General features: G+C 41.4%; 1 pseudogene; it reads left to right on the top strand.

The window, feature by feature from the left end:
- Window positions 1-428: 428 nt before the first annotated feature.
- Window positions 429-10,933, top strand: LOC123385154 (annotated as a pseudogene).
- The last annotated feature ends 208 nt before the right edge of the window (window positions 10,934-11,141 follow it).

Below are 11,141 nucleotides of genomic sequence, written 5' to 3'. Positions count from 1 at the left end.
TGGTCTGCAATCCCTGGGCAAGCAGGAAGCAACCCTCCAGCGCACAAGCTGGGTACAGTCTGTCAGCAGCCAATGGCAAGGATGTTCACAAGCAGTGGGGACCTGCGGGGCACAGGGGAGGGGGGCAGCCTTAAGTGCAACCATCTGAGTCGCAGGTGATCTGCATGGTGGAGCAGGTGTTGGCAGAATCACCGATGCAAAGCATGAATCCTTCAGGGAACAGGCTTCTCATCCACAGGGCCGGGAGATGGCTATCGCCTGCTAAGGCTGCAAGGTCATCAAGACAATCCATGGTTGGGGCAGAACTCCATCAGATGTCCCATACACACACTACTCATTCACCAGCCAAATCAGCAGGACAGTCCTTTCCTTCCCTCCTGCTCCTCCAGTGCCCTTGGCTGAGGAAGCCTAACATCACAGTCACCGTAATGGAGATCAAAGCGATCTGTCCACTACTGCAGAACATACATTCAAGAGTAGACATGGAGCGAAGACGCAGTAAGGTGATAACTGACACAGATTTCTCCTTCTGGATTATCACCCTAGCGTCATCTTCTGGCATCATAAAGAATTCTGTAGTTGTTAATTCTTTAAGAACTACTTCCATGACAACAAAGAAAAACTAGTGACTTCAGACCTCTTGAAGGAGAAGGTATCAGAAGGAAAGCAAGTTCTCAAACGAGCTTCCTACGCCCTTATTCCTCAAAGTGCCTAAAGCAACAGATTTAGACTTAGGCCTATTTAGGAACATACATAACTTCTGTATCTGTTCATCTCTGCCTTGCTCTGCTTCCATGTCCCTCTACGTCTCCTGGTGTGTCCAGGGGGGTAAGCCTCTGTCTCTGCGTGTGCTTTGCTCCACCTCACCCTCTACGCGCGTCATTGTCCTGCCCGTCCACGCCCAAAGGGAGTCCAATTATATCCTTTCTTTCTTTTTCTTTCTGGTGACTTACAAAGGATCAAGTGGGAATGAGTAAAGAACTAAAGCAAAGACCTGTGAGTAAAGTTAAAAACATGCATTTTTTTCATTTTCAAGAAAAAAAAATCCAAGCCAAAAAAAAAATACCTAAAGGAATATTTTGCAATATGTTTAAATGTGTATAAGAATGAAAGAGTAATGTCCCTTCTCTAATTAGAACAGAATACAGGATTTGAGTATATTATGTGATAACAGGAGCTGAGTTGGTAAGAAGGAACAAGCCAGCAAAGAGGGTTCAGAGCACTGGAATGAGAATTTAAAATACCAATCTTCCTTTCTGACACTTAAAAGAAAAAAAAAAAAACACAGATCCATGTGGTATCACATGGATTTATTAAAGGGCAAGAAGGGGCGCCTGGGTGGCTCAGTTGGTTGGGCGGCGGACTTCGGCTCAGGTCATGATCTCGCTCGCGGTCCATGAGTTCGAGCCCCGCGTCAAGCTCTGTGCTGACAGCTCAGAGCCTGGAGCCTGTTTCGGATTCTGTGTCTCCCTCTCTCTGACCCTCCCTCGTTCATGCTCTGTCTCTCTCTGTCTCAAAAATAAATAAATGTTAAAAAAAATTTAAAAAAAAATAAAATTAAAATAAATAAATAAATAAATAAATAAATAAAGGGCAAGAAGACAGTCTGATGTCCATCCAGGACTAGAATTCTGTGCCAATAGACAGGTATAAAAGGAACTTCAGCTTAGGATAGAAACACATTTTCAAAGTTTACTCCAGAAGTTTAATAATGAAGTTAATAATAAACTCAGTTTAATAATGTATCACTGAATGTTTTGATGTTATTATGTAAAACTCCAAAGAAACTTCCCCCTAATCAAGGAATAATTTTTTTAAGTTTATTTATTTTGAGAGAGACATGGACAGTGTAAGTGTGGGAGGGTGAGAGAGAGGAGACAGGGAATCCCAAGCAGGCTCCGCACTGCCAACACAGAGCCCAACATAGGGCTTGAACCCATGAAATCGTGAGATCATGACCTGAGCTGAAACCAAGAGTCAGATGCTCAACTGACTGAGCCACCCAGGTGCCCCCAAGGATAATCATTTTAATCTGAGTTTAAAACCCTGAGCAGTCATATATTGTCACGTTGAGAATGCAACTCCTCTTATTCCTCCATTTTTCCTTCTTTTAAAAATGGATTCCTTGACCTTTTCTACAAATCTTACTGAAGACTTGTTTTTGAATACATTTTGAAAATGATATAACAGGGTTTAAGAACAAATTGTAGGGTGCCTGGGTGACTCAGTTGGTTGAACGTCTGGCTCTTGATTTCAGCTCAGGCCATGATCCCAGGGTGGCGGAATCAAGCCCCACATTGGGCTCTGTGCTGAGCGTGGAGCCTGCTTGGGATTCTCTCACTTTCCCTCTGACCCTCTCCACTGCTCGTGTGCTCTTTCTCTCTCTCAAAAAAAAAAAAAAAAAAAAAAGTAAACAAAATAAAATAATAAAATAAAAAATAAAAATGTGCCTCCACAGGTAGATAAAATAATAAAATAAAATAAAAAAATAAAAATGTGCCTCCACAGGTAGATAAGAGAGTAGCATCTTTGAAGGGCACAGTGGGAAACGTGCATGCTCATCATCACTCTGGATACTTAAGTTTGCACACTGGCCCAGCTAATTTTGAAGATATAGGAGTTGCCTGCTAAGAAAAGTAGAACCACAGCTCTTCAGATCAAATTGATCAGAAGTCAGTGGGAGGTAGCTTACAAAAAGTCTTCTGTCCATAATGCATAAATGCAAATATGCATGACACATGAATACAAATCAGCAGTAAAAACAATCCAAGTTTTTAAAGCTTGGCAAAAGAAGTAGACATTTCACAAAGGAAGATATATCGTTGGTCAAGAAGCACATGAAAAGGTGAGGAACATAATTAAATCATCAGAGAAATATAAATTCAAACCACAAAAGATTCCATTACCCACTCGCGAGAGTGACTAAAATCAAGTGTTGGTGGGTCTGTGGAGCAAATGAGGTTCTTATGCTTTGCCGGTGAGTGTGTAACACACTAGAAAACTGGTAGGTTTTTACAAAATTATACATATATTTACTCTACAGTGTAGCAACTCCCCTTTTTTTCTTTTTGAGAGAAAGGGTACAAGTGAGTGAGGGACAGAGAGAGAGAGAATCCTGGGAGAGGGGGAGAGGAAGAGGAGGAGAGGGAGAAAGGAAGAGGAGGAGAGGGAGAGGGAGAGAGGAGGAGAGGGAGAGAGGAGGGAGGGAGAAGCAGGGCTCACACAAAACAGGGCTCCAGCTCACTCAATGTGGGACCAGAACTCACTAATCATGAGATCATGACCTGAGCTGAAGTCAGATGTTAAATGACTGAGCCACCCAGGCGCCCCAGTAATTCCACTTTTAGATAATTACTCTGGAGAAATGAATATATCTCCATAAAAAGACTTGTAGAAGAATGTTAATAGAAGCTTGAATCACAATAATCAAAAAACTCAAAACAGCTCAAACCTCCATCAACAGGTTAACAAATTACCATTAGCAGTACATTAATACAGTGAAATAGTATTCATCAGTAAAAAACAACTATTGGGACGTCTGGGCAGCTCAGTCAGCTGAGCATCTAACACTTGATTTCTGCTGAGGCCATGATCTCACCGTTTATGGGATTGAGCCCTGCATTGGGTTCTGCGCTAACAGCGTGGAGCCCGCTTGGGCTTCTCTCTCTCTTCTCTCTTTCTCTGCCCCCCCATGCTTGAATGTGCATGCATTCTCTCTCCCTCTCCCTCTCTTTCAAAATAAATAAACTTAAGGGGCACCTGGGTGGCTCAGTTGGTTAAGCATCTGACTTCAGCTCAGGTCATGATCTCACAGTTCGTGGGTTCAAGTCCTGCATCAGGCTCTGTGCTGACAGCTCAGAGCCTGGAGCCTGCTTCAGATTCTGTCTCCCTCACGATCTGCCCCTCCCCCACTCGTGTTCTGTCTCTCTGTCTCTCAAAAATAAATAAACATTTAAAAAAATTTTTTAAATAAATAAACTTAAAAAAATAGAAAGTAGGGGCATCTGGGTGGCTGAGTAGATTCAGCATCTGATTTCAGCTCAGGTCATGATCTCATGGTTTGTGGGTTTGGGCCCCTCATCAGTCTCTGTGCTGACAGCTCAGAGCCTGGAGCCTGCTTCAGATTCTGTCTCCCTCTCTCTCTCTGCCCCTTCCCCACTCGTGCCCTGTTTCTCTGTCTCTCAAAAATAAATATTAAAAAAAATTTGTTTTAATAAAAATAAATAAATACAAAGTAAAAAACAACTATTGATATACATGTAACAACGTCAATGAAAACCATTACGTTAATTAATCAAAAGAAGTTACAAAAAGTTCGTACCATATGGTTCCACATATCAATTTCTAGAACTGGCAAAACTAATCTATAATGATAGAAATGAGAAAGTGGTTGCCTGGGAATGGGGGGAAGCTAATTGACTGAAATGGAATGCAAGAGAACCTTCTAGAATGATGGAAATAATCTGTTGTATCTTCCTTTCAGTGGTAGTTACATGAGTATATAAAAATTGTCAAAATTCATCAAAATGAACATTTAAGACCTATGTATTATATTGACTGTGGGTTATACCTCAACTTTAAAAAACAGTGGAGAAACAAGTGAGAAACTAAGGCAAATTAGTTATCTGTTATTGATTGACTAAATGGGTAACTGGGTTTTATCCTTCATGCAGTTATTAGAGATCCTGAAGACAGACACTCCCAGGTATTTTTATCATAGCTAGGTGTAGTTTAAGCTGCTGTAACAAAGAGATTTTTAAAAAGAAATACAGAGTGTGGTTCAAGATGATGACATAGAGGCTTCAGCCTCACTTCCTCCCATGGACACACTGAACCACACCTACATATGGAACAATTCCCTCGGCGGGGGGGGGGGGGGGGGGGGGGGCGGAAATCGAGAAACTAGCTGAACTACTCCTATACATCAGGTAAATGAGAAATGGCGGGGGGGGGGAACCCATATCAGAACAGGTAGGAGAGGATAAGACACAATCTCACAAAACTCCACCCCAGGCATAACAACACACAAGCAGGAGGGAACCCACAACTCCCAGCTTCTCCTTGAGGAGTAAAAAGATTTGAACACATATCTGTCACCCCAACTTTTAAGATTTCCAACTAAGAGACAGCCCCCAAAACATCCAGCTCTGAAAGACAATGGGGCTTTCATACACAAGCCCCACAAGGGTATCGCAAACTAAGAAACTGTTCTTAATGGATTCACACAGACTCACTGCACCTATTTCCCCAGGACCCAGTGCAGGGGCAGCAGACTGAAAAACAGGTCTTTCTGTGAAAGAGGCCTATTTGCACATCTTAAAAGCTGTGGCCTGAAGGCCAGGTTGTAGGTTTGAGCCCCATATTGGGTGCAGAAATTACTTAAAAATAAAATCTTAAAAAAAAAGTCAACAGATACATTAAAAGGTGCTCAACATCACAAATCATCAGGGAAATGCAAATCAAAATGACAAAAAAGTACTACCTCACACCTGTTAGAATGTCCATGTATCAAAAAGACAAGAAAACAACAAGTGATGGTGAGGATGTGGAAGAAAGAGAACCCTTGTGCATTGTTGGTGGGAATGTAAATTAGTACAATCACTATGGAAAATAATATGGAGGTTTCTCAAAAAGTTAAAAATAGAACTACCACATGATTCAGCAATTCTACTTCTGGGTATTTATGTGAAGTAAACAAAATCACTATCTCAAAAAGATATCAGCATTCCCATGTTCATGCAACATTATTTACAATAGCCAAGAGATGGAAACCACACAAGTGTCCATCAATAGATGAGTGGGTCGGGGTGCCTGGGTGGCGCAGTCGGTTAAGCGTCCGACTTCAGCCAGGTCACAATCTCGCGGTCTGTGAGTTCGAGCCCCGCGTCGGGCTCTGGGCTGATGGCTCAGAGCCTGGAGCCTGTTTCCGATTCTGTGTCTCCCTCTCTCTCTGCCCCTCCCCCGTTCATGCTCTGTCTCTCTCTGTCCCAAAAATAAATAAACGTTGAAAAAAAAAATTTAAAAAAAAATAGATGAGTGGGTGAATGAGGTGGGTGAAATGGGTGAACGTTTCCAGAAAATACAAACTTTCAGTTATAAGATAAATAGGTCCTAGGGATACAATGCAGAGGGTTGACTATAGTTAACAGGGCAACATTGTGACTAGATTGCATTATGTATTCCAAAGTTGCTAGGAAAATAGATCTTAAGAGTTCTCATCACAAAAAATTACAACTCAACATGAAAAGAAAAAAAAAAGCACACACACACACACACACACACACACACACACACAATTAATCCAGTTAAAAGAGGGCAGAAAACATGAATAGACATTTCTCCAAAGAAGACATACAGATGGCCAACAGACACATGAAAAGACGCTAAATATCACTCATCATCAGGGAAATGAAAATCAAAACCACAATGAGATATCACCTCACACCTGTCAGAATGGCTAAAATCAAAAGCTCAAGAAACAACAAATGTTGCTAAGGATTTGGAGAAAAAGGAACACTCCTGCACTGTTGGTGGGAATGCAAACTGCTGCAGCCACTGTGGAAGATAGTATGGAGGTTCCCCAAAAAATTAAAAACAGAACCACCCTACAATCTAGTAACTGCACTACTGGGTATTTATCCAAAGAATACAATAACACTAATTCAAAAGGATATATATAGCACTATGTTTATTGCAGCATTATTTACAAGAGCCAAATAATGGAAGCAGCCCAGGTGTCCATCAATAGATGTATAGATAGAAAAGATGTAGTGTATATATACAATGGAATATTATTTGGCCGTAAAAAGAATGAAATCTTGTCATTTGCAACAATATGGATGGATCTAGACAGTATAATGCTAAATGAAACAAGACAGAGAAAGACAAATACCATAAGATTTCACTCATATGTGAAATTTAAAAAACAAATGAACAAAGGGTAAAAAAAAGAGACAAACCAAAAAAAAAAAAAGACTCTTAACTCTAGAGAACAAACATATGGCTACCAGAGGTGGGAAGGGGGATGGGTGAAATAGGTGAAGGGGATTAAGAGCACACTTATCATGATGAACACTACTAATGTATGGAATTGGTGAATCACTACATTGTTCACCCAAAATGAATATCACACTGTATGTTAACTACACTGGAATTAAAATAAAATAAAAATTAGGGACACCTGGATGGCACAATCTGTTAGGTGTCTCACTCTTGATTTCAGTTCAGGTCATGATCTCATGTTTCGTGGGTTCAAGCTCCACGTTGGGGTCCTTGCTGACAGTGTGGAGCCTGCCTGGGATTCTCTCTCTCCATCTCTCTCTGCCCTTCCCCTATTCTCTCTCTCAAATAAACTCAAAAAAAAAAAAAAAAAAGAAAAGAAAAATTAAAAGAAAAAACCAGTGTTTTTATTTTTTTTATATGAAATTTATTGACAAATTGGTTTTCATACAACACCCAGTGCTCATCCCAAAAGGTGCTCTCCTCAAAACCCATCACCCACCCTCTCCTCCCTCCCACCCCCCATCAACCCTCAGTTTGTTCTCAGTTTTTAACAGTCTCTTATGCTTTGGCTCTCTCCCACTCTAACCTGTTTTTTTTTTTTTTTTCCTTCCCCTCCCGCATGGATTCCTGTTAAGTTTCTCAGGATCCACATAAGAGTGAAACCATATGGTATCTGTCTTTCTCTGTATGGCTTATTTCACTTAGCATCACACTCTCCAGTTCCATCCACGTTGCTACAAAAGGCCATATTTCATTTTTTCTCATTGCCACGTAGTATTCCATTGTGTATATAAACCACAATTTCTTTATCCATTCATCAGTTGATGGACATTTAGGCTCTTTCCATAATTTGGCTATTGTTGAGAGTGCTGCTATGAACATTGGGGTACAAGTGCCCCTATGCATCAGTACTCCTGTATCCCTTGGATAAATTCCTAGCAGTGCTATTGCTGGGTCATAGGGTAGGTCTATTTTTAATTTTCTGAGGAACCTCCACACTGCTTTCCAGAGCGGCTGCACCAATTTGCATTCCCACCAACAGTGCAAGAGGGTTCCCGTTTCTCCACATCCTCTCCAGCATCTATAGTCTCCTGATTTGTTCATTTTGGCCACTCTGACTGGCGTGAGGTGATACCTGAGTGTGGTTTTGATTTGTATTTCCCTGATAAGGAGCGACGCTGAACATCTTCTCATGTGCCTGTTGGCCATCCGGATGTCTTCTTTAGAGAAGTGTCTATTCATGTTTTCTGCCCATTTCTTCACTGGGTTATTTGTTTTTCGGGTGTGGAGTTTGGTGAGCTCTTTATAGATTTTGGATACTAGCCCTTTGTCCGATATGTCATTTGCGAATATCTTTTCCCATTCCGTTGGTTGCCTTTTAGTTTTGTTGGTTGTTTCCTTTGCTGTGCAGAAGCTTTTTATCTTCATAAGGTCCCAGTAATTCACTTTTGCTTTTAATTCCCTTGCCTTTGGGGATGTGTCGAGTAAGAGATTGCTACGGCTGAGGTCAGAGAGGTCTTTTCCTGCTTTCTCCTCTAAGGTTTTGATGGTTTCCTGTCTCACATTTAGGTCCTTTATCCATTTTGAGTTTATTTTTGTGAATGGTGTGAGAAAGTGGTCTAGTTTCAACCTTCTGCATGTTGCTGTCCAGTTCTCCCAGCACCATTTGTTAAAGAGGCTGTCTTTTTTCCATTGGATGTTCTTTCCTGCTTTGTCAAAGATGAGTTGGCCATACGTTTGTGGGTCTAGTTCTGGGGTTTCTATTCTATTCCATTGGTCTATGTGTCTGTTTTTGTGCCAATACCATGCTGTCTTGATGATGACAGCTTTGTAGTAGAGGCTAAAGTCTGGGATTGTGATGCCTCCTGCTTTGGTCTTCTTCTTCAAAATTCCTTTGGCTATTCGGGGCCTTTTGTGGTTCCATATGAATTTTAGGATTGCTTGTTCTAGTTTCGAGAAGAATGCTGGTGCAATTTTGATTGGGATTGCATTGAATGTGTAGATAGCTTTGGGTAGTATTGACATTTTGACAATATTTATTTTTCCAATCCATAAGCAAAAACCAGTGTTTTTAAAATAATATTTTCAACTGTATTTGAGTCAGCAAAATAATTACAAATCTATATATAAAAGAGATAGAAAACTCTGCATAATTCTAAATTGTTAATGCCAGAAGTCTCCAGTAGAGAGAAAGAACTGTAATACTTACTGTGGTCTATACAGCTTTAAAATTTACTCAAAATATTCCTACTTTTAGGGGTGTCTGGGTGGCTCAGTCGGTTAAGCGTCCTACTTCGGCTCAGGTCATGATCTCGTGGTTCATGAGTTTGAGCCCTGTGTTGGGCTCTGTGCTGACAGCTCAGAGCCTGGAGCCTGTTTCCAATTCTGTGTCTCCCTCTCTCTGCCCCTCCCCCACTCGTACTCTGTCTCTATCTCAAAAACAAATAAAACATTTTTAAAAATATTCCCACTTTTATTTAATTTTTTCATCTATTATTCTATTTGGATGCCTACATAGGGAAAGTGTGTAGAGCACAAATACCGTGTAACTTAAGAATTATCTGTATTTTTATGTGATATAATAGCATTTTCAAACATTAGGTTCTACTCCTTCTTATTACTGAATGAATCAAGAACACAATATGTGCTTGTGGCAGACATTCAGTGACTATCTTAGTCACTGCCTCCTTACAGTTTGCTGGCAGTTTGAGTGTCAATTTCCCATCACAGGACAGGGAATAAACACAGATAAGTTTCTGTCATTAATGATAATCCTTTTCTCATTGCTAGCAATTGGTTTAGACTGCTCATGGGACCCAATTCTAGACAGATAAACAAAAGATGTATCTGACAAATTATTTCTGGAAAAGATTTCCTCAAAGATTCAAGAAACCATGCAGGGTGAAATGGAATCTTAATCTTTTTTGGATACCTCCTTGTCTGGATGTAATGTCTCATTATGTCTTTGAAAAATGAATTACAACTTAAGTTCAGGTAAGAAGGCTACTCCTGCCACTAGGGCTTCAGCAGGTGGTAGATACAGGCTTCCAGAAGCAAAGCGCCATTGATGGCATCCAAACCTATGCCTGGCTTCTGATAACCATCATGACACCAGGAAGAAAGCTTAGAGCAGTTCCACACACCAGCCCACCAGAGACTATCAGCATCCTGCTTCCTTGGCTCCACCAGCTCCTGAAATGCTCTCAGTGCTGTCAAACTCTGCTGACACTGGTCTCCATTCGCACCGTACTCCAAGACCTCCTTGAGCCAGGCAATTGCCTCTCCTGTCTCTGGATGGTCCATTCCATCCTCAGCACCGTGACAATCTGGCAGAAGTGCTAGATGAAATTCTGCTATCCTTCAGCTTTTCCTACAGAGTTCCTATCAGACTGAGATCAGCCAGACCCTGACCTCATCACAGCCCCCCAGGGCAATGGGGATCTTGGCAGATTCACTGCAAAGAGGTACAAATCTATTGTCAAGCACAAGACAGCTTTCTACTCCCTCTATCTTCTTGTACTGCTGCCATGTATGTGGCATGCACGGACGAAGAGAAAGAACATGCCAATGCCAATAAGATCCTGAGATGGGGGAGTTCTTCCAGATTCAGGATGATTATCTTGATCTCTTTGGGGACCCAGTGTGACAGGTAAGATTGGCACTGACATCCAGGACAACAAATGCAGCTGGCTGATAGTTTAGTGTCCGCAGTGGGCCTCTCCAGAACAGCACCGGGTCCTTCAGGAGAATTATGGCCGGGGATGTACCCCGGGTGAAGGCACTATATGAGGAGCTGAACCTGCCAGTTGTGTTCACACAGTGTGAAGACAGCTAAAGCTACCCTATGAGCCTCATCGAGCAGTAGGCCATGCCCCCACCTCTAGCCATCTTCCTGGGGCTAGCACACAAGATCTATAAGAGGAAAAAGTGACCTAGAGATTGTGAGGGTGGGAGAGGGAGGCTCTCAGTAAACTATCTAAACTTCAAAAAAAAAAAAAAAAGAACCTGGTACCTGAATGTTGTTACTGAGCCACTGAACCAACCAGTCTTGTAGCCATTCTGCCTCTGGACTATTGTTTTTTTTGTAAAGGACACCTCTGGACTATTTCTTTTGTGAAGGACTAAATGTATCTTTAAGA

This window comes from Felis catus, chromosome B1 (assembly GCF_018350175.1).
Source record: "Felis catus isolate Fca126 chromosome B1, F.catus_Fca126_mat1.0, whole genome shotgun sequence".
Classification (NCBI taxonomy): domain Eukaryota; kingdom Metazoa; phylum Chordata; class Mammalia; order Carnivora; family Felidae; genus Felis; species Felis catus.
Note: the sequence above shows the minus strand (reverse complement) of the source record. Positions and strands in the feature narration are given on the sequence as shown.